Source organism: Podarcis erhardii (assembly GCF_964252035.2).
Source record: "Podarcis erhardii genome assembly, chromosome: Z".
NCBI classification, from domain to species: Eukaryota; Metazoa; Chordata; class Lepidosauria; order Squamata; family Lacertidae; genus Podarcis; species Podarcis erhardii.
Window position 1 is genome coordinate 16749920 of NC_138504.1, and position 14967 is coordinate 16764886.

Genomic DNA, 14967 nt, shown 5'->3' on the forward strand with positions numbered 1-14967 from the left:
GGTGTGAAAGTTCCCCATTAAGGTTTTACCGAAATGTTAATACCTCCTACTGTGTAAATCTGTTTTAAACTGTCCTTGATGATTCTAATGTGAGACGGCTGAGTGTATCTTCAAGCAATTCATTGTGAGGACAGCTGTACTGAGTGAACCTAACTTACTTTTAAATTCTCCTTTTATTGATTCAGCTTTTAATTAACATTTGACTTTTTACCAGGTTGTTTTTTTTAAAAAAAGAAGAAAACCAGGAGGAGATCTTAAATAATTACTGTTAAAAGTCCATATTTTCAAATCTTCTATAATCTGCTGATGATCACGTATAAAAAATAAATCCATATAGATTTTTACTCTCCTCTTTTATGTTTCTCTCAGTAAATAATGTGTTTGATGGTTGGTAAATATCTTTAGGCACACTTTCTCCCACTCTTTTTACAATGAAAAGGTTGATGATCACATCTCCCTTTTTTATATTTGATGCCAGAATACATTGCAGGGCTCACTGCTGATGGTCCTTCTTAGGGTAAGGGTTATCATTTTTGTCCATGAACAGCAACAACACACACTCACATGCACACATGCACAGCAACTGGACTCTCCCACACATGCACACACAGTTGAAAAAAGGTGTTGCACTTTAATAAGCAATCCAAACTCTACAAAGCCAGGGTAAATTATGCTCTTGTAATTTAGACTATTCCAAACTCCATTCAGCAACAGGGCTACAGCCGGCTGAGGCAACCCATGCTTGGCAGAGGGAAAACAGGACACTACACTTTTTGGCAGCATCACTTCTGTTGTGTTGCCAAGTCACACAACTGAACTGAACAGAATTTGGAATAGGGATAAGTCTCCCCCTTGCCCCATCCTGTCCCTGCCACTTCTCCTGAACGCTGCTTGAGACTTATTCTGGCCTTTACTTAGGTGGCTTTGGCTCAGCCACCTGAGCCCTGGCTGAGACAGGATGAATGCCAGTCCACGTCTGGCTGAACTGGAATGAAGGTCTTCAGCCAGTGTATTCCCTGCTGAGCAGATATATTCAGCTGCAGATCTGCCTATTCCAAATCTACTCATTCTGGCGTATCTTGGGCTTGGATTGCTCCCTAAGCAGCTACAATGGAATGCTTAATTTCAAACCTAACTGCAGTGTGGGAGGACATTTTAAAGTGTGTGGGGTCCTAGGCTGGGGAGTAAAAGGGCAATCCTTCCTCCCCAAATACAACCCACCCCCCTTGGAAGCAACACTCCTCCATTTTAATTAATATTGAAAGAAGTATTTTATTTATTGTGCCTAATGGAAGGCTTATTGTCATGAGACAAAGGTTCTTGAGAGCAGAAGCAGGAAAGGCCTAGGCAGTGCAGCCTATGAGGCCTACACAAATCTTTCAAGCCTAACTGTTCGCAGTAAAATGCTGTGCCACTGTGACTCGTGACTCATCTTGGGTTCCCTATAAATGTAACCAGCCATCTCTGTGGGCTTCAGTGTAGAGTGTGTGTGTGTGTGTGTCTGTCTGTCTGTCTGTCTGTCTGTCTGTGTCTTAGCCAGTATGTTGTGTTGTTTGCAGACAGAGCGGCTGCAGGACTCCAGTTAATCAGTAACTCATATCTGTGCCTCTGTGAAGAGTCAGCTAGCTATTATGAGCACTCTGTGTATGCTCTTTGACTATGCTGTTTCTGAGTAAGTTTATTTTCTCCAGTAAAGTTTCATTCTGTTGATGAAGAAGACTCTGCATTGATTACCATAATTTACCGCTGTGAGCCACTTATTTCAACCCAATTTCACAGTGGAGGGCTTGTTTGAAGGGGAGCTTACACATGGTGGTGTTGGTAGTTGGCGCTGCCCCTCCCTTCTCCCTAAAATTGTCCCCATACTACTACAACAAAAAACACATATATTCCAGTCTCTGAGCAGTGTGAGATTCCAGGAGCCTATATACAACCTGAGCCTATGATGGAGGGGCTCACAGCATTAACACCACAGAAGGTCTTGCTTCTCCAACACATGCAGCCTTGGATTCAAGCAGAAATCAAGGATGGCTCTCACTCTCAGGCTTCTGCCTGCTTTCTGCTTCTTGCCCAGTTCACACACACTCTCAGCTCTGGCTATAGGTGAGCCTCCCTGGGGAGAGCATTCCAGGAGTGGCTACTGAAAAGGCCTGTTCTCATGTTGCCACCCTCCAAACCTCCTATGGAGGGGACACACGGAGAAGGGTCTCAGATTATGATTGCATGGTCTGCGCCAATTAATGTGAGGAGAAGCAGTCCTTGAGGTTTTGAAGTCTTGGGGTTTATAGATTGTTAAATGTTCAGAAAAAGTCAGAAGGCCAAGGCAATATAAGTTCATCAACTAAGTTTATTCAACATTTGCCAATGACAACAGCTCACTCATAGGAACACAAGAACCAAACTGACTGGACAACACAATAATAAACCGAGCATGAACTGACCGTTGACAGTTGACAGTTGAAAGTGCATGCACTTACTTGCCATTAGAAAGTTCGTCTACCAACGCTTATACGATTGGTTAGAACGCGCCTTGTAACATAAAATGTGTTAAACCCAATACATAACACTCCTCCCCTCAACTTCCTAACAAAAGGAACAAACATAGTCATCAAGGTGTGCCAGCTTTTTCTGCTCCCACTGGGACCGTTGTGGTTCCTGTGCCTGAGTGGGTGACCCAGGAGGTTCCTCCGGTACCCGTGGTCTGAGTGGGGCAGTCACCGAGGCCGGCTCTGAAGGGGTCACTGCTGATGGAGCCACTGAGGATTCCAGCCGGAAGTTGCCCTGCTGGGGTAACTCAGTCATCGGCAACCCGTCTTGTTCCCACCCTGGCCTGGACACAGAATCTCCCAAAGTACCCATTTCTCTGTCCTCTGGTTCCACTTGAAGTTCCATGTTTGGAGGTGCCCTGGCTCTGATCTGGTCGAGATGTCTCTTCCAAACCAGTCCCCCCTCCAACCCTACCTCGTAGGAAACCGGACCTGTACAGCGAGCAATGATACTAGAGACCCAACCCTGTCCAGTCCCATAGTTTCAGACGTGCACAGTGTGCCCTAGGGAGAACCCTCTTGGAGCCCCCCACACCACAGTGGATGGTCATTGCTCAAGAGCCCGGTCGGATCTATTCGAAATCTGCCCTTGGGGAAATCTGATTAAGCCCTGAAATATCTAAGCCTAACGACCTGAACCATGCTAGACCTAGAAGGCTAGTGAATGGCCTTTGGTTATAATGAGGTTCAAATTCTTGGTGTACTTCTTAAACTGGACCTTGAAGGTGCCCGTGCCCTTTAGCTGGATTCTTTTTCTCTGGAAGTCCCACAGCACTACAGGGGCTGGGCGGAGTTGAGGACCGCCATTAGGGCAAAACTCTTTCAGAGTCTTAGCAGATATTATGGAGTACGGGGTTCCCTCTATCTTATACCCTGAGCATAGTGCACGGGGTTCCCTCTATCTTGTACCCTGAGCTTATTGGACCCTGGGGATGGAAGTTGAAGTACCCTGGCTGGAGTGGTGGACTGTAACTCCTCTTCTATGTAGGCCTCGTAGACATGTTGCTTGGGTCATGCTCTGGAGATCTTGGAGTGGAAGATTTGACCAATGTGCCCAGTCTTCCCACAGTAGCGACATGTGGTGTCCTGAAACCTGCATGTCTGGCGCTCGTGGTTTTCTCTGCAGCTGGCACAGGTCCCTCAAGGTGAGTCAGATGACCGCTGGTTCGACGATGTGCTCGTAGCTTGGGAGTGCTGGTATTGGTAGGATCGGTCCGAAGCTCCGTGGACATCCTCATTGTGGGAATCGACCGATGTCACTGGATGCGGTGAATTCTCTTTTTGGTATGTGGGCTGTGGGCCGCCTCGTGGCCATTATCCTTCTCAAAGGCCATGGTCATATTTATTGCTTCCATCATTGTGATGTCATCTTTTGCCAGCAGCTTGTGGCGGAGACGGCTGTCTCTCAGGCCACTGATTAACCTTTCAAGAAGTCGTTCCTCGATGTCAGTGAATTGGCAATACATCACAATCACCCGGAGTGCTCTGATGTATTCACTTGCTGACTCTTGCGCTTGTTGCTCTCTGTGTGCAAAGTCGTAGTGGTGGTGGTTCTTAGTTGGCTGAGGCGCAAGGTGTCTTGTCATAGCCTGTGTCAGCTCATTGAAAGTGCATACCTCTATGTCCCTGGGTGCCATCAGACCTTCCAGTAGAGTGATGGCAGAACTTCCCAGCACCGTCAGTAACACATCCACCTTGTCTGCCTCCCTAGTGAAGCCTTTCAGTTGGACATAGCTCCTTATTCGGTGGAGCCACTGCGGCCATTCTGCAGGACGGCTCATATCAAAGTCCAGTGGCTGCCGACTATGACTGGTAGCCATCCTCGGACTTGGAGCAGTCGCTTGTGTGATTGTGGGTGGTTGCGAAGATGTGGCAGGCGCGGTCTCGTTTCCAGGACTATTTGCTGAGTCCAGCGTGGCGGTGAGGTCGCGCTTACTGCGAGGCTGCAGGCAGTGGTGTTGTGGTGCAGTCTTGGGCCTCTGGCAGCCGGCAGGAGCTCATCTATCCCACCTTCGTCGCCAATGTTAAAAGTTCGGAAAAAGTCAGAAGCCCAAGGCAGTATAAGTTCCTCAACTAAGTTTATTCAACATTTGTCAGTGACAACAGCTCACTCATAGGAACACAAGAACCAAACTGACTGGACAACATAATAATAAATCAAGCATGAACTGACCGTTGACAGTTGACAGTTGAAAGTGCATGCACTTACTTGCCATTAGACGTTCGTCTACCAACACTTATATGATTGGTTAGAACACGCCTTGTAACATAAAATGTGTTAAACCCAATACATAACATAGATCAAAACCAGAACTTCAAACTGAGCCCAGAAACTAACTGGTAGCCAGTGCAGTTGTTCCAGAATTAGTGTTCTCATTTTACCAATCTTAAATTTAGTTCTCCACATTTCCATATTGCTTTGCAATTATTATTATTTTTAAAAATCCTGATGAAAAAATGCATTCATACTTTAATGCACGTTTCACCTAATATTCACAACACACAACACACAAATTATTCCAAAGCAAATTTCCCTAATATGCTGCCTTTGTGATGTTACTTTTGCTATTATGTGCATTTGTTTGTTTGTTTTATTTTGTTTTATTTCAACAATCTGTATACTGCTCAATCACAGTAATATCTAGGTGGTATACAAATGACCCAGTACAGTAAGACTCAAAATGAGTTAAAAAATAAAATATGAATTCAGTTAAAAAGCCTGCTGGAATTTACAAAAAGTGCTCAGTAAGCACTAGAGGTTTGATAGGAACGGAGCTGTTTACGCCTGTATATGCACTTTTTACACATTACTTGGCTGGACAAATGAATTGCAAATGTCAGAGATGTGTAAATTATGAAGGAAAGTTGTGTTTAGGTTCTTGTATTGTTTCTGATAGTATGAATTAAGAAGGTTCACCTTTAAATGCAAATTGAACTGAATCTCTTCCACCATCCGTAATGCTGTCATATATGTATATCATAATCGTATATAAGTACCTAACAGGTATAAGATGCATGACACAGCACCTTTCTGCAAGCTCTTTGCTTGGTTGTTCTTTGAATGCATTTGTCTATTTATAGCAACAGTGTACACAGCCAAAATCCTCACATCCTTTCAGTTTCTGACTGCACAATAACTCAGAGAGGGAAATGTGCTCTGACATGCCTACTGAGTTACGCTAACTCTCTCTTTCACTTACTTGGTTTCACCACTCCAGACAACGTTGTTCATTTCTGGGTAGATGAACTTCCTGCCTATCTTTTTTTATGTAAGCTAAACACCATCCAGAGCCAGCAAAGCTAGTCATTGATATAGTTACTTGCACGGCTTTTTTTAAAGCCGGAACTCACCGGAACTCAGTTCTGACACCTCTCAGGTGGGCAACATTGCTATTATGAGAGAACAAGGGAGGCATTCGGGGTGAGTTCTGGCACCTCTTTTTCTAGAAAAATAGTGCTGGCTACTTACTGGGTTTGTGTGTGTGTGTTTTTTAAAGAAAGACGGTGACTAACAGATTGAGGTTGAATCCTGACAAGACAGAAGTACTGTTTTGGGGGGACAGGGGGCGGGTGGGTGTGGGGGACTCCCTGGTCCTGAATGGGGTAACTGTGCCCCTGAAGGACCAGGTGTGCAGCCTGGGAGTCATTTTGGAGTCACAGCTGTCCATGGAGGTACAGGTTAATTCTGTGTCCAGGGCGGCTGTCTACCAGCTCCACCTGGTACGCAGGCTGAGACCCTACCTGCCTGCGGACTGTCTAGCCAGAGTGGTGCATGCTCTGGTTATCTCCCGCTTGGACCACTGCAGTGTGCTCTATGTGGGACTACCTTTGAAGGTGACATAGAAACTGCAATTAATCAAGAATGCGGCAGCTAGACTGGTGACTGGGAGTGGCCGCCGGGACTACATAACACCGGTCCTGAGAGATCTGCATTGGCTCCCAGTACGTTTCTGAGCACAATTCAAAGTGTTGGTGCTGACCTTTAAAGCCCTAAATGGCCTCGGTCCTATATGCCTGAAGGAGCGTCTCCATCCCATTGTTCATCCCGGACACTGAGATCTAGCTCTGAGGGCCTTCTGGCGGTTCCCTCATTGCGAGAAGTGGGGTTACAGGGAACCAGACAGAGGGCCTTCTCGGTAGTGGCGCCCGCCCTGTGGAACGCCCTCCCATCAGATGTGAAGAAAATAAGCAGCTATCTTCTCTTTAAAAGACATCTGAAGGCAGCCCTGTTTAGGGAAGTTTTTAATATTTAATACTGTATTGTTTTTAACACTCGATTAGAAGCCGCCCAGAGTGGCTGGGGAAACTCAGCCAGGTGGGCGGGGTATAATTATTATTATTATTATTATTATTATTATTATTATTATTATTATTATTATTATTTGATAGCAATTTGTCTCCTTAAGCAGTATAAAATAAAGCCAACCAAACTTGGGGCTTATCCATACTTTCCTTTATGCTGGCTTGGAATGCAAGTTATGACACCCTTCTAATTAATTTCTATAGGGTTTACTTCTGAGTAAGCATGTATTGGCCATTCACTAATCTGAATTAATGGCTCAACATCAGTTATACATGAGACAGATGTAAACAGTGACGTGCATCTTCAGTGGCATATACCTAGATAATTCTTACACAGATGTTACATTAGTGGCACCTTTTTATATCATTTTTCTGAACAATAGGGCATAGGTATTTTTAAAAAATGAGGGTTGGGAAAATTGTGACCCTCCAGCTGATGATGGGCTATGGCTCTCATTATCCCTGATCATTGGCTACACTCACTGAAGCTGATGAGAAGAGTTGTTATCCAACAACATCAGAAGAATCACAGATTCCATACCCCTATTTTAAGCTAAGGGTATGTGGGGTGTTAGTGGAGGGGTAGTACCTCTGTTGGGGGAAACATCCTGCTCCTTCTGGGGTAGTTTGTCCACCATTGATCCCCACCCAGCGCTCAGCTCCCACCTGTGACTCCTAGAAGCTGCCAGCATGTGACAGCAATCACACCCTGGGAACAGCTTTGACTGGCTAGCTAAACCAGGTGAGGGTAACTGATGGGTCTCCAAGCCTTGGTGGGTTAGGCACTTCCCCTGCACAGGCTTTGGCAGATTCAGCAGATGAGACCAACAGTGGGTCCAATGGTCAAGAAGGCAGGGCAGATTGGGCTCATCAGCCTGGGAAGGTAGCCCGTCTAAGAGAAGGAAAATTCTGATTCTAAACCTTGTGGGATATCTTTGGGAGAAGAAAAGGATGCACAAATTTGGAGTGCAGTCCCTAAGACGGATGTCATCTTGTACTAGCCAGGCTGGTGCCAAATCGATTGCTCTGCTTTCCTTTGGACCACATCTGTGAGGCTGAGGGGGTGTGTGTCTTTTCATCTGGGCAGCCCAGAACCTCCACACACACTTCCCAGGCTTGTGCCCTGGAGAGGTTACTTCATTGCTGTGAACACAGTAAAAGCAATGTAGGAGGCAGCAGTTATGAGTTACCGGCCTCTGCAGCCACAGCAAGTGCTGTGATTCTCCAGCAGTTTGACTGCATCCCTGGAAACCCACTCCATTGTCTCTCCAGACAGATAGATGCCATTAGCAACAAATATTGAACTATCCAACTAAAGGGAACTTTTACTGCAGAAGCAGAAAGTGCCCTCCAAATGTTTTAGACTACAACTCCCATCAGCTCTAATCAGCACGGGCAGTGATCAGGACTGATGGGAGCTGTAGCCCAAAGCATGCGAAAGGCATCATGCTGGCTGTCCTTGAAATACTGGTACTTACTAGCTGTATCAAAAAGCTGTATTAAAAGACTCCATGCCTTTTAACAAAAGCTTTTAAAAGGCAGAATCACAATTATGGCCAGTAGCACAAAGCAGTATAATATCAAATAATAACTGCACACCATTTACTTGAACATGTCCATTATGATGGAAGTGCAATCTGGCAGAGTTTAAGCTTTGAAGCCAGTATAGCTAAAGGATAACTGTTCCCTTTGACGCTGTAGTGATCCCTCATGAACAATTCTGCGGGTGATTAGCAAGATGGCATTTGAGCATTACAGGCCTGTGAAACACACACAGACACAGAGCATTAAATGGCAAAACTTTTAGGGTGCAATCAGACATGGGGAATAATGCATTAGTTTTCCTGATTATAATGCTAGCACTTCTGCTCATTTCCTAATGTTCATTTCACGCTGCAGTACCTGTTGCATTATGGAACGGTGGCTTTTGGGCCAACATACTGGCACGTCGCACTAAATTTAATTCACACATTTTGTACAACAATGAATATCACTGGGCAACATCGCAGCCTCCCCCCATTCTACACATACATGCTTCCTTTCTCTCATGAAAATAGAAGAGTAGAAATTTGTGCTGGTACAGGGCCCCAAATTTTGTGTGTGCATCCAAGTTTTTCTGGATTAAAGGGATTGCAAATGGATATTATTCTGGAATCAACATGGAACTAATCATGAACCACATCCCACTAGTTTTCTGAAAGTGGCTTTTATGTTGTGTGAAAGCTCAAATATAATGTGGAAGTTAAAAATGAGATTTCAGGAAAATTGAACAAACGTCTGTGTGGATGCAACCTTAGTGTAAGAAAGGATGGCCAGAGTGAGGGGAAGATGTCAACCCAACAAGCAAGCATGGAGTGGAATTTTGACCAAGCAGCCTTAGTTACCAGAGTTTCTGGAACAGGAGATTACTTCATGAGGATGCGTTTCATTTCTCCCCTCTGTCCTTCCAGGCACCAGTTCTTGCTCAGAGTTATTCTATATCTTAAGGAACAGTATTCTCTTTTGTGACTTTGTTGTGATTTCTTTTAAAGGATTGACTGCCCTCTTCTCTGAGGTTGTCATGGAAGCTTTTACTAATGAACTCTATGGACCCAGATCATGTTCTCCTTTGTGGTTAAAATTTACTATTAATCAGCAAGAGTGGCAACATTTCTAAGCCTCCCATTCTCATCTCTCTGTATCTCTTTTTTCTCTGTGTGTTGACTGTAATTGATACATTCTTAGCTCTCTAAGCTCATGAAACTAGGGATGTCGGAGAATTCTGACAAAGAAACAAAAACGGGAGCAGGAATTGCCAGTATTCTCTTATTCATCCCATGCACAGAATGGAAATCAATCCAGTGAATATGATCGGGATTCCTTTTTGTTGGTTTAGGTCCTCAAACAATACGTGCAATTGATTACATCCCCCACTTGCACTGAATTTCCTTTACACTGAAATGAATGGGGTAGAATAACTTAATGACAACATACAATTTATGTAATTTATGTAATTAATTACATAAATTACCTAAGTTAAGTAATTTCTCCATAGCAGACAGCGAGACAAATAACATAGTTTTTGTTCATACATTGCTACAAAGGAACATGGATAGACCACCTGCCACTCAAGGAAGGCTATGGATTGAAACTTTTATTTAAATATAACCTGATTCAGTAAAACACTTATCTCTCTTGAATACACCTTTGCAGCTATTCTCTTTGGGGCAGGGAGGTGGATGAAATTCTCTTTTTTATTTCCTTACTCTCTTCCTTGTTAAATAGTATTTGGTGGAAGTCAAACTTTTGTGGAACAGAAACAGTCTGGCATGTGACCAAATGGGGCTGAATAGAAACAATACATTCTTATAGCCCTACTTGCAAGTTACACTACTGCAATCAGATGCTACAATATGTAGGCTGTGTCCTACCATTCCTAGGCTACAATATCCTTGGGTTAAAGGAGTGCTGAGTGCACAGAGACACAATTTTGTGGCCCATTTGCTGCAAAATGGAAGTGGTGTGTTGGTATCTTTTTCTTTCGGGGAAGACTTACTTGTAAGTAAACAGGTATAGTGGGGGGAGGCAACATGGTGCCCTCCAGATGTTGGACTCCACCTCCCATCAACCCCCCAGACAGGATGGTCAATGGTAAGGGATGATGGGAGATGAAGTTCACAACACCTGGATAGCATCAGGTTGCTTACCCTTGATGTATAGGGTTGCTGCACACAAAACTCAGCTGGGAGTGGTGGTTTGCAAGCACTAAGTCATCAAATGGACATGTGCATTTGACTTCAGATGCTCTGAATAATATATTACAACAGTGCATCAGATACAACCGATCAAACACTTGGCATCCATCTATAACATTCAGTACAGGAAAACACTATTATGTAGGCCCTGCACTTACCAGCTGGTTGGCAATGATTGACTGACACATTCATGTTTCAGTTTGTAACTCCCCCCGCCACCCCAAAACCGCTCATTATTTAACAGAGTCTTCAGGACACACCCAGATTTTCAGCTTGGCATCCTGCCATCATAGCAGTCCCCACACTTCACTGCTGTGATCTTTTTTTTGCCATTGAGCTGTTGTATGCCAATCCACCTGGTTTCTAACTTCTCCTATTCATTAAGAAAAGAGGCAGGTTTTGCTCACCGAGAGCATATGCATTTGGCATAATCATGCTTTTTGCTAAATGTTTGGGTTCTTTGCAAACTTTACTACTTAGAATAGTTTAGGGCCTCTTCAAGAAACCAGAGTGATTTTCTTGTCAACCCACTCTTGCAAGCAGGAATCGCAGAATATAAACCTTCCCAGTTTTCTAATCCTTATTATTAAATGCAATGATATGAGAAGATCTGGGAGAAGAGCTCTTATGCTCTTTTCTAAATTTACTTATTACAAATGAAGGAAGGTCATGCAGCCAATCAATTCATTGAAAGATGAAACTTATTTATGAAACATCAGTATTCAAAATTTCAAGATAAAACACAGCCACATGTCTTCCTTCCACTCATCTGATTGTGATAGCAAGTTACTAATATTTTTCTTATTGATGATCACCTCCTATTTAATTACTATCTGTTTTTAGCACCAGGAAACAGTATTCTGCTTATCTTTTAGTAGGGTGTGGTTGAGTTGCATCAGCCGTGTGTGTGTGTGTGTGTGTGTGTGTGTGTACACACACACACACGGTTGTTTATCCTTGTTTTTAATGTTCATTCTTACAAGTTGATTTAAGTTTCATTGTTCTGAAAAAAGTGTCTAATAAATAAAAATAATACACCTCCACATCTTCTTTCTTCTTCCCTTTTTAATCTATCTTATTTTCTCTCCCCACCCCCTCTTTTTTCTGTCTTTGTTTCTCTGAACAGATAAGATCCATTTAGCCTTCTAGGGCCCCTCCAGGCATTCTTTTCATTGTGCATTCATGACGATTTGTGTTCATGATGGTATTGTGACAGTTATCATAATCCTGCTTTCAATAATCTTTGCACTTGGAAAAAGGTTTGGGGTGAACATACTCCTCCATTTGCAACTTGTGCATGTCCCACAGCTTGCTGCTAAAATCCTGCAACATTTTATGCCAAAAAATCGGGGGGGGGGGGCAGGGGATTGTTCATCTTTTGTACTCGTATAGTGCAACACTGCAACAGTACCCCTAAAGAAAATAATGTGATAACATTGGGGAAGCATTGAAGAGCAACTAATGACATGTGGACGGTCCAGTATAAATCCGCCACTAATGTGCTATTATAATAACATGTTGCAGAATATTCCCTAAAACACACACACGCAAACACAAATGGTCTAGAGGGAACACAAATGGTCTAGAGAGTGTCAGGCTAGGATCTAGGAGACCTGTGTTCTAATCCCCACTCAGTCATGGAGCTCACTGGGCGACCTTGGCCCAATCACTATCTCTTAGCCTAAACTATCTCACAGAATTAATGTGAGAATAAAATAAGGAGGTGAGAACCATGCACACTGCCTTGAGATCCTTGGAGAAAAAGTTGGGATATAAATGAAACAAACAAATTAAATAATCAAGCAAAGAACTAACCATTCCAGTGTTTCACAGAACCACCTTGAAAGACTAGTGGAATCTTTTTTGTTCAGTAGGAAATAAAAGGAACTATGTCAGAAGTTTAGGATGAACCTAAGTTCCAGTTGTTTCCTTTTTCTTTTATACATCCTCCTTCAAGAGTTTAAGTGCCAAGAAAGAGCAGTTGCCATTAGCCTTGGCAGGACCACTGTATCCTTCAGACAGATGGGCCATCTATCCAATGGGAGTCCCATTACATTGCTATCAACTCTGTACTTGGACACCAGCTGGTTGGACATTTGGCAAGATTTGGGGGACGTGTTAGAGGAGCCAAAAGTTAGCTGGCCACTGGGGTGGCTGTGAACTTACAGTACCACAATTGTGGAGGCAGAAAGGGATGGATTATAGGGAAGCCATGCTGCTGGCCACTGCAAGAGACAAGGGAAGAGAGGAAGCCTTATTTTAAGAAAGGATGGGACATTTATTAAATGAATAATGAACCAGAATCAGTGTGGCTGCCAGATATTTGACCTCGGTAAATGAAATGAATTATTATTTGCCTATTTGCAAGGCTTTAAGAAAACAATGCCAAAATTCCATCTGGCACATTTTAAATTATGATAATCCATGCTCCTTGAAAAAAATAAAATAAAAATCAGTTGATATTGTTCTGTTCCCTCCACCAAAGAGCTGGCAGCCTGAAATCACAGACTAGCAAGAGAGGCAAGGGAACTGTTAGCACTAGTATTAATGTCATTACCGGGTAGCTGTATACATAGTGACTAGGGAGAAGGGTGAAGCAACCACTAGGCAACCACTGAGGGTTCTTATTGTAGGTTGTGTAGCCCCATCCTTTCTGGTACATCAGGGAAGGTTCTGATCCTGGAAGCAATGAAGCCACAGTCTCATAGTCAGGAACAGAGGTTGGTGAAGGGAGGCATCATGGTGCCAGATGAGCTGTCTGCCTTCTAATTCTTTTTTCCTGTCTGGGTTCATTGCCCTAATTGTCTTAGGCTCCAGGCTACTGTAGGCCACTGGTGTATAGCCTGTTAGGGACAAAGGGAAGGATTTTTGGGGCTGCATCCAAAAAAGTTCTATGAAGAGTATTGAAATAAATGAACCTAAGTTGGCCATGTCCATTAATTTCAATGGTTCTACTCTGAGTAGAACTAAGACTGGAAACAAACTTCCAGTTCAGTTTCACCCCCAATACTGCAAGGCTATGGGAACATGTGGACCACATCTTCCAGTATCCCTGAGCATTAGCCATGCTGGCTGGAGCTGATGGGTTCAGCAACGTTTGGAGGGTCACCCGCATAATTCTGAGCACTGTGTTTGGATGAAGAATGGTTCTGTTTTCCATATGCACTTAATTGCTGACAATGCATTTCATAATAATAATAATAATAATAATAATAAATTTTATTTATATCCCGCCCTCCCCAGCCGAAGCCGGGCTCAGGGCGGCTAACAACACTAAAACAGTACAGCATTATAAAACAGTATAAAAATGGATTAAAATGAATTAAAATCAAAATTGATGGCAACCATAAACTAAAGTTTGTAAAGATTGCCAGAGGAGGGAGTCAGGCTGCGCCCTGACCAAAGGCCAGGTGGAACAGCTCTGTCTTGCAGGCCCTGCGGAAAGATGTCAAGTCCTGCAGGGCCCTTGTCTCTTGTGAGAGAGCGTTCCACCAGGTTGGAGCCGCAGCCGAAAAAGCCCTGGCTCTAGTTGAGGCCAGCCTAACCTCTCTGTGGCTTGGGACCTTCAAGATGTTTTTATTTGAAGATCGTAAGTTCCTCTGTGGGGCATACCAGGAGAGGCGGTCCCGTAGGTACGAGGGCCCTAGGCCGTATAGGGCTTTGAAGGTTAAAACCAGCACCTTAAACCTGATCCTGTACTCCACCGGGAGCCAGTGCAGCTGGTATAGCACCGGATGAATGTGATCTCTAAGCGAAGACCCCGTAAGGAGTCTCGCTGCAGCATTTTGCACCCGCTGGAGTTTCTGGGTCAGTCTCAAGGGCAGCCCCACGTAGAGCGAGTTACAATAATCCAGTCTGGAGGTGACCGTCGCGTGGATCACAGTGGCTAGGTCAGGGCGTGAGAGGTAAGGAGCCAACTGCTTAGCTTGGCGGAGATGAAAGAATGCCGCCTTTGTTATAGCTGCAATCTGCGCCTCCATGGAGAGGGAGGTATCGAAGATTACACCCAAACTCTTAACGGACGGTGCTGGCACTAACTAACTTTCAGAAGTCTCAGCATGTCTCTTACAGAGTTGGTGTGTCTTTTTTTAAATTTTTATTAAACCGGTCTAGCCTTGGAGTCTAGCTTAGCTGGGGTTTGAGATCCTCCTTGCCCGTTCTTTTAAAAGGGAAATGAATTGCTGCCATTTCATTTTTCTAATGCCTTTCCAATAGATCTAACAGTCACTCATGTTGCAATGTTGCAGTTGTTATCTTGGAAGCTTGCTACAGGCAAAACAAGCAAACAAAACCTGGGACTAGCTATGAAATCCAATGGTACATGCTTGAGGTATACAGCCCAGGAAGAATACATTAAAATATGAATGTTTGGCAATTACCTTCTT

General features: G+C 43.8%; 1 long non-coding RNA gene across 1 annotated transcript; it reads left to right on the forward strand.

Moving 5' to 3' along the window:
- Positions 1–488: 488 nt before the first annotated feature.
- LOC309334127 lies at positions 489–1717 on the forward strand. The gene is made up of 2 exons (XR_014152902.1): positions 489–843; positions 1564–1717. It is a non-coding gene; the product is annotated as an uncharacterized lncRNA (long non-coding RNA).
- Positions 1718–14967: the final 13250 nt, after the last annotated feature.